Source organism: Xyrauchen texanus, chromosome 29 (assembly GCF_025860055.1).
Source record: "Xyrauchen texanus isolate HMW12.3.18 chromosome 29, RBS_HiC_50CHRs, whole genome shotgun sequence".
NCBI lineage: Eukaryota > Metazoa > Chordata > Actinopteri > Cypriniformes > Catostomidae > Xyrauchen > Xyrauchen texanus.
The window spans coordinates 25991774-26005185 of NC_068304.1; the positions used below are offsets into that span (position 1 = coordinate 25991774).

Sequence of the window (13412 nt, forward strand, 5' to 3'; positions counted from 1 at the left end):
TAATCATCTCTCCTTCATTATAGCTAAAGTTTGAATCCAACTTCCTCTCAGCACTGTTAAACATCTAGTCTGTTCAACCAGTTAAGGCTGTTAATTACAGTGTGAGAAAATCTCAATGACTGACACTAATGAGAATCTGGAAAATGTGGAATTTTTAATGTTAAAACATTTTCCTTTCTCAGCTGCAGAACAACTAGGAGTAAGCCATTTCAGACTGTTCTCACTGCAAATTTGGCAACAGTAGGTTGACAGTTTATGAGCAAAACTCGGTCTGTCCTTACTGAAAGTCGAACTGCTGCCCCCAGTGGCTGAAGTGGGAAGTGTTTTTGAACGTATGCAAGTGTAGCCTCACATTTCCAGGTAAAATGTTCAGAGATGGTGCCAAAAGAGAGTTGTAAATTTAAAGTAAACTTTGTTTTTAGATGTAAATGATGAAATACAGTCAAGAGAAATACATATTTTATTAACTCTACCTCCTTTTCCCCAACCTTAAACCTATCTGTCAGTGGAGTAAAAACGTAATCTTAGAGGGAAAATGGTACCTTCACATAGGACTTGTCACTGATTATGCAAGCATGTTTACTTCCTGATTTCAACAAGGGACAAGTATACGGGACTCAAATGCTGCTGACGCAACATGCCATCATTTGCGCCACAGGAGAAGGTAGACATTTGATATGATGCAAAATGTCTGATGGGAGATGCCGCTCATCAGTAACATTCGTGAAGACTTCCTGTATGATCATGTTGGCCATTTGTAGGTAGATTTTCCCCAAAAATGGAAATACTGTGACTCTGTAGTGCAGTCCTAACATTTCTCTGTTTGAGCATTCCAGCCAGCCTGGCATAGTTTGGGTGGGGCTATCTGTTTGTCCAAACAATGAAAAAATGTTGAAACCTGTTTGAAAACAGTCATTATTGTTCTATTCCATTTGGTGACGCTAGTGGTGCAGACAGTAAACACTTGACCTTTAATTAAAACCACTAGTCACTGCTGGTCACTAAATGTAAACTATCTCATTTCCACAAGGAGCATTTGTAGCTATAACTAATATAATGTTGTGTATGAATGTTTTAGTGACAACATGGCAATGTCACTGCCAGTGTCATAGATTTCTTCCCTCAGTAAATCTAATTTTTCACAACCCCAAAGCTTTGACAAGCTTCTTTCAGCACAATGTATGGAAATCTTCTCAAAATCACTAATTTAGCCTTGTCATTTGTTGTGTTCCAGTGGGCAATCTGCAAATCACGTGTATTACGGTAGATTGAAGTGCGCATTTATTGTGCATCTCACATATTACGGTAAATGTATAGATCCGTCGGTGTCTTGGTTGTTTGCAAACCCAAAGAGCACTGCAACCAGAATCAGAGTTGATACATTGCAATGTAAATGTATCAACAGAATAATCGGACGGCATACCACAGCAGAGAAGGACAAAATAACACGAAGGCTTCTTTAATCGAAACGGGTGAGAAAGATACAATTTATTTTTCGTATTGTCGTTACAGGTTAAATATTTATTTAGCCTATGTAGTCAAAATACCTGTCCATCTCACATAGTTATACACACTAGAACAGTGAGGAGTCACATTTAATTTATAACAGAGTTCAGAAACGAATGTGTTTTTTTAGGGAAGCTAAAACCGCGTTTTCAGCCAAATGAAGTTAATTTTAACGAATTATCGAAATGATAAGTGTCAATACTGCTCAACATGTGTTATATAAAGTATATGTAGTATACAAACTAACAGCATAGACACTGAAGGTATGCGCGCTCGTGCACGCCGCAACTTAGTACTTGACACAACGCCCACTGGTTTGACAGTTAATAACGTTTTTTTTTTTTTTACTCTTTTAAAATGTTAGATTGGCAAAACATGTGTTATGTAATATTTCATTTACTGAGTTCATTGCTTGAGTCACATTTGTGTCGTAAATAATTGTCCAACCGGTGCGCTTCGCGCGGTTTCTCTTCATCGGTGAGGAGAAAATAGAGATAATTCACAGTTTGCTGTTTTTACTACACGGCGTCAAGCTTATATTCCACAGCCTTGGGTTGCTGAAGTGTTTTAATTTAGAGTCCATTCCTTCTTTATGTCAATTTCATAATTGTATCCAAAAATTTTAATGCGCATATACTGTACTACTACTACTACTAATAATAATAATACAAACAAAAAACAGTGACACCTTACAATAATGTTCCATTTGTTAATATGAATGAATGAATTGGGTATCATGAACAAATAATGCACAATATAGGGCCTGTTTTTTTTTACAGCATTTATTAATTTTGTTTATTTTAGTTAATTCTATAAATGTTTCTAAAACATTAACATTTGATTTAAAAAACATATTAGTTTATGTTGACATTATCATTAATAAATGCTGCAAAACTATTGATGATTGTTAGTTCATGTTAACTGATGTTGTTAACTAATTTTAACAAATGGAACCTTTTTGCAAAGTGTTACCAAAAAAAAATCTGCCAATGGGGTAAGAAAAATAAACGTGTTCCATTACAAATAAGTTTATTTTTCTTATTTTTCAGCAAATAATTTTTTTTTAAACATAAAACTCACTAACTTTATTTAGATTTCTCTGGGTGGGAGACAAAACATCTTGTGCATTTAGCTTGTTAAGTAGATTAATCATATTATAAGAATGTTTAGATATTCTTATTTTTTTTGCTGGAAAACAAGACCAAAATATTGTGAATAGTTTTTTCTTTTAATTATTTTTGTATTTTATTAAATTTTTTTGCAGTGTGCTTGGTTGGTTTTAGATGATCGCCAGCCTGCAGGTTGGTCTTTTGGCTGATTTTAAGGGGGTTTTGAGCACTTTTTAGCTGGTCCGCTTGGAATACCAACTGGCTTATCTGCTAGACCAGCCGAGCACCAGCTTGGCCAGGCTGGGTTACCTCCTTTAACCAGCTAAGGCTGGATATATACATGTTTGATGATGAGCAACATTACAGAAACCTATATTGGAATAATATTACATGGAAAGTTTTCTGTAGCTTAGTTTTAAGAGTAAAAGCAGTAAGGCATTTGAATGTCATCAGCACTGCAATATTTTCCCATTTGAAATACCTCTTGAGATGTTTTTAAACCACTGACCTTTGTTGCCTTCGGCAAAGACCAACAAGGTTGTGTGATAACGTAGACAGCAAATTAACATTTCCTCCTCTCAAACTACCAGCATGTGAGACTTTATTTATAGTTTTTGTGGTTTCGAGTATCGTTGTGGTAATGGTCTGTAAATGTGCTTTTGGCAGTATCTCTGCTCCCGGTCTGATGTGTTTCATGCTCTGCTTAGTATCAGAGATGAATTGTTGCTTACAATATGCAATAAAACATGAGGACAGATCCAGGCAATTGTTTTGCTAATGCCTGACCATTTTATGTCTTCATTTCCTGTCTTGTTCACACATTTTTGCTCACACCTTTCAAAGAAATGCCCATGGTCCTTTCCTTCTTCATTTGTTTCTGTGTGGTTTGTTACTGTTGTGGTGTCCCTGGCTGACATTAATCTTTGGGCAGCTGATGTACCTGTAGTTGGTGATCCTCAAGTGTATTTCACCTGTTTAATTAGAAAAACCATGTTACGGTGCTGATCCAAACAAGGGCTGGGCGATATATAGAATATTAATGATATGATCAAGATAATTTTGCTGACGATGTAAAATTGACCAATATCGTGAAGATCGCAATGATTTTAATCTGCTTTCATTTGGCCTTTTAAATTGAATAAAGAGCACTTCAATAGAATAATTTAACGATTCTTCAGGGCTGCACAATTAATCAAAATAATATCAACATGGTGAGTTGGTCATATGTGATTATTAATCCACAAAATGCTGCATTTTAAAGACAGATAAACATGGTCTGTGTTTGATTCAGAATAAACTGATGACGTGCTGATCTGTGTGGACGTGCATGGCAGCGCTCTCAGATCAGTTCACGTGCATTGCGAAATCAAAGTAATGCAGGATCAAGCATTTGTGCAATTCCAAATATTATTAATCGCTACAAGTTATTATACAAATCTACAAATGTGGCGCAGAGTAGCAGAAAAGAAGGAAATTACAGTATTTCAGGAAATGCATCAAATACACATTGCCTTTTATGTGTCAAAATTAAAGCTCCTTGTGAATTTGGAGTAAATACGACAGCACTTTCAGTGTCAAAATAAAAGCCCCAGGCAGAGGTGGTGTAAACAGGACAGAAATATATTATATTACAGTATAATGCAAATCTAATAATCAGAATATTAATGATAATTCATCATTATATTATAATAATAAACCTGACGTGTCCCACGGTAATAATTTAGTATTATGCAATTAACTGGGGTTTCAAAATTAAGTCCATGATGTAGCTTTGCACAGTAAAAACATTTCAAAAGTAAATAATGCTTTTTATTAAGATGTTATGTGTTGTTGTGTATGAAATATAAAGTGTATCAGTGAAAATGATTTAATTTCATTCTCCCTTGTGTTTATATAATGAAAAACAAATTATTCGATTTTATTTAATGTCTTTAAAATATTGAATCTACTTGGCTAAAATGGCTGTTGGGATGAAATTAAGGTAAATCTGATAATAAATGAAATTAAATAAAACACAAGTTATTTTAGAGCAAATACATAATTATCGAGATATATATCGAATATTGTCAATAGACTGAAAAATATTGAGATATAATTTTAATCTCTTTTCATTTAAATTGTAAGGCCTAATCCAAACCAAAGTCCACAGCACTTTTTGAACCATATTTTTGGAAACTGTGTTTTTGCTAATCAAAGCATGAAGCAGCAGTTGTAGTCATGTGTTTTTACGTTGCTGCTACCGTTCTGGAGACAGGTGTGGGCGGTGAGTGTGTGTGAATGTATTAAAGAAGATGAAAACGATATCCCGTCCTTTCTGATTCTGTTACCATAGTAACATAAGGAAGCAGGGGTTATGCATTTCATGCAAAGTGCAGATGTTTAATTTAGGGGGCTTGAAAGGGAATGGTGACCAGGACAAGGTGTGTTGTTATGTCTGTAGGTGTAGTGAAAATATGGGAGAAAACACCATTTCCTGCCCTGATGGAAAAAGCTGGTTTGCTGGTTTCCCAGCTTTTCCAAGCTGTTGCTCAGCTGGTTAATCTTATCTGATTAGATTAAACATGCCCAGAAATACCTCTAAAACCAACCAACAGACCAGCATGACCATGCTGGGAGACCAGCTAAAACCAGGAAATCGGATTAGGCTGATTTAAGTTGTTTTTATTCAGCAGAGTTGTGTAGCCTGTATTTGTCTAAAGCCCAAAATATATGCATGACTCAAATCTCACAGAATGTGCATGCACTTGAAATTTTGCACTAATTAGTGGATTCACAAGATGGCAGTACTCACATTTGAGCCATTGCTGTCAGAACAAATGCTAGAAGATGATGTTATCGCCGATAGTAACAGGAGACCAAGATGGAAATAACAACAGTGGATATGCAGGTCAAGAGTGCGTGAGGGAGGAGGTTAGGAGATACCTGCATTTGCATAGCTTGAAGGAATATAAAGACATCTTTATGGGTTTAAAATCCTGAAGAGTAATGGTCAGGTGTCTTATAACAGTCGTAGCACTCATGCACCAACTGTCTGTGTATGCCAAAATTTGAAGTCAGCATAAAAGTAATCTAAAAGGCTCCAGTGGTTAAATCAATATATTCAGAAGCAATATTACAGGTGTGGATGAGAAACGGATCACTTTCACATTCTTCTTCTTGTGTTTTTGGTGATTCACATTCTTCATGCTTACACCCCCTACTGAATATGGAGAAGACTTTTAAGCATAAAAGGACATAAATATTGATCTGTTTCGCACCCACACCTATAATATCACTTCTGAAAATATGGATTAAAATACTGGAGTCATATTGATTGCATTTTGGAGCATTAAATATTTGGCACCCATTCAATTGTATTGTATGGACCTACAGAGCTGAAATATTCTTCTAAAAATAATGAGAGAATTTTCATTTTTGGGTGAACTAACATTTTATGTGACTCAATTCATGAAGTAACACAGATTTTTGCTTTTTTTTTTTTTTTTTTAAAGAAAAGGAGGGATGAGTCAAAATACATTTTTGGGGTAACCAAAATTATGCCACAAATGCTGTCAGTTGAGATTAATTTATGTTGAACCTGTCAAATGTCATCTTCATTAAAGGAATATTACGTGTACAAAGAGCATCATTATCCATTACTTGTAGCTTTTACCTGATTTAATATATTTAGGATGGGAAGTTTTTTTCCATAGTACAATGGTTGTGCTTATCATTGATGATTATCAATTAACATTCACTGCAAAGATGCTCAGAGCTCCAGTGCTAGTCCTAGAGAGCACAGTCCTACAGCACTCTGTGTAAGACAAGCAGATGGTGACCTGTTTTCTGTCTTATTCTATCTCTGGATTGATTTTTCAAGCACTGTTTGGTGAAACTGTGACACCACCGTATTTTCAGATTCTCTGTCTAGAAACTTCAGTTACATCATATTGATGGAGAGTCTATGTCTTCATATTTCTGAGTATAAATGCTGGAATTTATTAATAAAAAAAATCTAACTAAATTATTTTTGGCAGTGTCAATAAAGCACTACAGTTCGTTAGAAGTAAAAAAAAAATGAAAAATTACGGAAGTAAAAATCCTATACATTTTTTTCCATAGATAAATAGATTTGTTTTTTAACAATTGCACTAGACATTGAGATTCCATGAGTTTCATTGTTTTTAAGCAATGATAAATGCCTTTGTAGAAGTTAGTGTGACTAGCTTCGTTGCCATTTTTTTTAAATGCCTTTGGCAAAATCTTCTTGAACCAAGGCCGGGGAAAAAGCAGGCTGTCACTGTTACTATATATATATATATATATATAATAATCTAAGTAGAACAAACACTCAAGTTTAGCTCAGTGGTCAATGTTAGATTGTAAAAACACCAGCATTTACTTTTATTTTTACGTTTGTTTAGTCTCAAATACCATATATTCCTTTCAATTATAGATTGTGTGTACAAGATCTCTGTTTGATCAACAGGCTTTATAATATGACACGATCCATTGTTGTTGACAAAATATGTTTCCCTCCTGCCCTCCAGGAATCAGTTCACATTTCCCATTATTAATGCTGGTGTCAGCATTTACATTTTTCATCTGCTATGTTTGTAGATAATTTCTCGAATGCACATACAGTATGAGAATGGCCATATTGGATTCCATTTAGGAGCACAATTTGCAATTCAGATCGCCCACCGTTAGTATAGAACGGTTAATTTATACCCGTTGCAATGATGCACTGTGTTGAATTGGAATGGAAAAGTTCCTGACCTTTTCAACATAAGAGGTGTGAAGAAAAGGTGTCATAAATTCTATAAGCGTTTGTGCTCATCCTTTCCACTGTTTTTCATATGCTATGATAAAAATCATCATATGATGAATTAATCTTGATCACCATATTTATAGGTGGACCAAACTAAACCATGAACACTGATGTTTTGTCATGATGGACATAAATTTGAAAGCTACTGAGCTTGAAACCTCTCTCGACTTTTATTTCTGAAACCACTGTTTTGTCTGTGAAAAAAGAATATAATATACTGATGTACTGTGTAGTGGGGCTGTATGACCAAGATCTTATGCTGTGATATCAGTAATTGTTTATTATGGTAATGGTATGAATTATGATAAAGGATTTATTTCCCCCTTGGAAATTCAGTTGAGAAATGGTTTACTAATAAATTACCATGTAAATATTTCACAAATTAAAAAAATATTATTATTTACTCCTGGCAACAAACTAAAAGAGAATTTTGTAGCACTTGTTCAAACTAAAATAATAACTTATATTATAAAATGGATGGTCTAGACTAAAAACTGCTCTTTACTTGAACATATAATTCAAAAGTTATATTGATGTGCCAGGTTAAGACATCACATTTCAAATCCGGTTCATGTTCAGAATGATCTCGCTGTGAGTTTGGCAACAGGTTAAAAGTTTTTCAACTGAAAACTGTCTGTGCTCACCTAATTTTAAACCACTGCCCCTAGTTTTGTTGAATATATGGGAACATGAGATTTTCTGTGTAAAATGCCTACAGATTGGCACCAAAAACAAGCTTTTTTAGTAAATAATTTAATACCATCAATAGGAATATAGGGATGGGCGATATGAAAAATCTTATATCACGATATGAATAATTTATATCACGATAACAATATATATGTCATGGTACTCTAAAAGAATCAATCACAATTGGTTTATATATAAAATAACCACATTTAAATGTATTATTAAATAATCCAGTCAGTAAATTAAATACCTAATAAATGAAAACTTTTTCTCTCTTTATTTGGAAATTGACAAACATAGTAAAAGTTTAGTTAAATATAAAACACACACAAACACACCAACACTATCAACTTGCTAAATTTCACATTGCCGCATCTCATGTGTTGTTGATGTTGTTGACTAGTATTATTATTATTATTAACTTTCTTTAAGAACTTGAAATCTTCTCAATGATTCAACAAAGCAATGCAACAAAGGAAATAATACATAAATTAAAAAAATATCCAATGAAAATAAACACTTCATTAGGTTTTTTATTTATTTATTTTCTCCCCAATTTGGAATGCCCAATTCCCAATGCGCTCTAAGTCCTTGTGGTGGCGGAGGATGAATCTCAGTTGCCTATGCATCTGAGATGTCAATCCGCACTTCTTATCACGTGGCTTGTTGAGAGTGCTACCTTTGAGACATAGCACGCGTGGAGGCTTCACGCTGTTCCCCGCAGCATCCATGCACAACCGACCACGTGCCCCTCCGACAGCGAGAACCACATAATAGTGAACACGAGGAGGTTTCCCCATATGACTCTAACCTCCCTAGCAACCGGGCCAATTTGGTTGCTTAGGAGACCTGGCTGGAGTCACTCAGCACACCCTGGATTCGAACTAGCGACTCCAGGGGTGGTAGCAATATAATTTACCTACGTTGCTTCTTTAAATAACAAACACGAGATCCCAGGAATACTTTGCTATTTTAGTCTCTGTTGGTTCACTTTATTTCCAGATATTCCAGAGTTGTTACTGTGTTTGTTTCCTTAACGTACTATTGTGTCCTTCAGCTGAATTGCACTACAGTAGTTGGGTTTCTCTCTTATATAAAACTCTGAGATTCCCCCAGTGTAGGAGTGTGTATACGGGAAAGTATGGGACAGTCGATATTTGACATTGGTGTGTATAAATGGGTATAGTTTACAGTTTTTATGATTTTCCCACTGTACTCCCAGTAAAGTTGAATTCTTTGCACTGTGTTGACATATTGTTGAGCTCCATCCTTTGATGTTTGTGTTCCATGCACGCACTCTTCAAACCCCCTTCAGAACGGCGCTTATGCATTTACATGACCGCATTATGCCGCATTCTCTGAGAGAAACCTAGGTGTGTTATACTGCTTTCTCTTAATCCCTTAAACTGAGTAAGGAAATCAGTGTTCTAGTTTACATGATGTTTAGAACACCGCTTTCTGCAAAAACCCTGCAATAAACCATTTTGTTAAGTGCATGAAAACGTGGTAAGTGCTTTAGCTGTTTTCCTCATCAGTGTTTGTTAGAATGTTTGTCGAAAAATTTTCAGTGACTGAAAAACCCTGTCCATATTTATTCAATTCTCAAGTCTCACATGAAGCTGCATCACCTTGCTCCTCTATTTCTCAGACAGAATGTGTACCGCGTACGTGCAATGTGAATAGAATGAGGTGCAATATTTTTGCCATGTGGTGCCGAAGTTGCATAACCGCGATAGTCCAAAATGTGTACTGTTGTCAAATTTCTACCAGTTTCATCATGTCTATATTGTATTTTACAACTCAACCCCCAGCCATAAACATACTATAACCTTCTTCAGTGGAGTAAAAATGTAATCTTATTGAGAAAATTTAACCTCCGAATCGTGCTCATCATTGATTTTTGTGAACGTGATTACTTCCTTGGTACTAATTAACAAAACCTATGACTCTGAGGTGGCTTGCGCAAAGAGCTATCAGTAGCACCACAGTTGCCTTGCGAATCAGTTAGAACACGGCATCGTGTTCTAACTGATTAGGCTCTCAGAGCAAGGATTTGGTTTAGCTTCTAGTTTAATTTCCTCCAGCACTGTTAAGTCAGCAGGGCACCACTGTGCCACAAAATGAACAGATGTCCTCCCCTGGATTTCTCACAGATTGGATTACTATGCCCAGGCAGCCCAGGCTCTTTAGAGCTTGCATTGTTGCACGGCTGATAGAAAACAATCCTTTTGATTTTTGCCAAGATGCTAAAATGGTCAATGCAAGAAGAAAAGAATGTGTCGCACATTTTGGGCTAAATATTTCTAAATGGACAAAGAAGTGTCTTCCAAAAAAGCCCAGTCAACCCTCTACGATCATGTTGGAGAAAGAATCGTCATTAGCTAGTAAATTTAAATTTTTACTCGCCAGATTTTTGAAGACATCTAAGCATAATGTAACTAAAAAATATATTAAAGAGCTCCTATTATGGTTTTTAAACATGCCTAATTTAGTTTTAAAGGTCTCCTAAAATAGATTTACATGCATCCAAGGTCACAAACACTTTAATTTGCTCATTTAAATTGCAGCATTACCTTTTTTTGTTTTCCCAGTGTCAAAAACGACTCGTTCAATTATCCTTTCTAAAGCATTCACTCTAAACTCCTCCTTTCAGAGAGCCTACTCTGCTCTGATTGGTCAGATGTCCCAGTCTGTTGTGATTGGTATACCACTTGGTGTAGTGTTTGAGGGTGGGTCAAAGCTGTTCACGAGCAGCCAATGAAGACCAGAGGCAGGTTTTTTGTTACCAAATTACATAGGTAAGTACAGGAAGTAAGTCTGGAATTACTAACAAAGTCATTTATACAAATTTAGCTTGGGTCATAAAATAAAATAAGGGTATATGATTTCCTTTTCAGGCTTCAAAAACATATGAATGTCAAATATAAAATTATAAAATTTAAATGATTAAAATAATATTTTAATTATCAAAATATGTTCCCTGATGGAGGGAAAGAAACGTTGTGTCGATGTCGTGACACTAGGGGTCACTCTTGGGAGCCCGAGATGCCTCTGATCTTTGATAAAAGGCCAATGGGTACTGGCGAGCGGTATTTTCATGCCCCTCCCCCGGACATATGGTTATAAAGGAGGGGACGTGCATACTGTTTATTCAGGTTTTGAGACAAGGTCCTGGCCATTTCAGCAGGTAGTTCAACTTTGTGGCAGGAGTGACACAACATCTCGTTCCCTCCATCAGGGAACGGAGGTTGTGAAAGTATCCAGGACGTTCCCTATCTGTCACTCACTCGACGTTGTGTCAACATTGTGTTGATGTCGAGAGACATCAAAGCACTTACCTGACACCTGATTCTCACTGGCAGAACGGTCGAGGAAGGGGGAGGAGGCGTTTTGTCCCCTCGGTCCGTCGAAACGTCCGGGTTTGGGTATGTTTGTGCCACAGCTTGGTGCGCAGGGGTGGGGAAACTGCCACAGGGGTGCTGGACCTGCCAAAGAGAGATAAAGACTGTGGTCGGGGTGATGGCTGTAGACACCGTTTTGTGACCCAGGGACTGAGAAAACTGTTCCTTGGGTACCACAGCCACTTGAGCATGAACAAAAGATTGGAGGGGAGATGGGATGTAGTGGTTCACCAGCTCCTGAATAGCGGGTCTCCTGGTCCCTGGGTCGCCCATCTCTGGGGCGATTCGAAGCCTTCTTCTTGGCGGCCGGCTGTGAGATGGGTGACGACTGCTTCCTGTGGGGGGCTTGACGCTGGGGCGGGCCGAGGGGGAGCGGGTGCAGCCGCGGCAGGGAGACGCCCTTGGCGACGAGCAGACGGAGTGCGGTGTCTTGAAACATGCCGCATTCTGGGCAGGATGGCCTCCGTCTGCTGCTTCACTGTCGAGAACTACTGGGCAAAGTCCTTGACAGTGTCGCCGAATTGGCCAGCCTGAGAGATGGGGCGTTCAAGAGGTGTGTCTTGTCGGCCTCGTGCATCTCGACCAGGTTAAGCCATAGGTTGGCGCTCCTGGGCCAACAGTGTGGACACGTTTTGACCGAGAGACCGCGTCCGACTTTCGTTGCCCGGAGCTGAGCACAGCTCCTGCATATAAATCCCAGAGCGGAATTACCCTCGTACAGTTCTTTCAGCGCCTTGGCTTGGTGGGCTTGCAGGAGAACCATGGCATTTTTGAAGCAGGGTGGAGGCAGCTTGTCTGGTGGTGCTGTATGTTCTAGCCATCAGGGAAGACTTGAGCCTACAGGCCTTGGACTGGAGCATCAGGCACCCATGCCAGGTGGTGATGCTTCGCGGGCACAGGTGCACCACGAGCGCCTTATCCACTGGGGGCATTGCCGTTTAACCCTTGGCCACTCCGCCAGCAAGGGTACTGAGAGTGGGGGGGCTGAGAGATCGGGACCGGGCAGTGAAAGGTGCCTCCCATGAACTTGTAAGCTCCTTGTGCACTTCAGAAAGGCACTGGGGCGTGGCTCTGAGCGGCGCCACGAGCCCAGATACCAATTGTGGAGCCGTGAGGGTTCAGGGGGGGAGCGGAGAGTTCCACTCTAGCCTGACGCTCTTTTATATATATAAAATATACTCTTTTTGTGAGGGAAAATGCTCTTTTAGAATATATTCTTTTAGGATCTGCTGAAACGCCCAGGGGTGATCTTTGCATTACAGCGGCAGAGAGGGGAGAAAGCCGCTGTAATGCACCGTAAGGATCCAGCAGAGGTGAATGGAAGCCGTGGGGATTCAGCTCGCCTATTTCTCAATGAAACGGTGACCATTTGGCTCCAAAGAGAAAATCTGAATGAATGCTATGCATGCCCCCTCCTTTATACCCGTGTGCCCGGGGGAGGGGCATGCAAATACCACTTGCCAATTCCCATTGGCCTTTTATCAAAGATCAGTTGCATCTCGGGCTCCCAAGAGTGACCCCTAGTGTCACAACATCAACACAACGTCGAGGGAGTTACAGATAGGGAACTAATATATATCTCACTTATTTGTCAGATTTACTTTTGATTTGTTTTTGTTTTGCAACCCAGCCAACCTGTATAGCTGTTATATTATATTATACAATAGTAAAATATTTCTGCCTTAAGCTCAACTGAATGAGACACAATTGCTTTTTCCTGCACGCTCATGAGACAGCATGCAGGGAAAGTCAAGGCTGAATCCAGCTTCTTAATCAACTGCTTTTTATTCAGTAGAAGGGCCTCGGTGCTTCGACACTACACAACTCTATCACTGGCGAGTGAAATGTTCATATTTACTTGCCAGTGTAGTGGCCAGTTTCGCATAGTACGAAATT

The 13412-nt window shown here is 38.3% G+C and overlaps 1 protein-coding gene across 1 annotated transcript in view; it reads left to right on the plus strand.

The window, feature by feature from the left end:
* The first annotated feature begins 1326 nt into the window (after positions 1-1326).
* The window catches only part of LOC127623422 (tumor protein p53-inducible protein 11-like), an 83352-nt gene continuing 71266 nt past the window's right edge, over positions 1327-13412 (plus strand). Inside the window, exon 1 of the mRNA XM_052097884.1 lies at positions 1327-1472. The gene's annotated coding sequence lies outside the window, so the exon portion shown is untranslated. The remainder of the gene's footprint in view (positions 1473-13412) is intronic.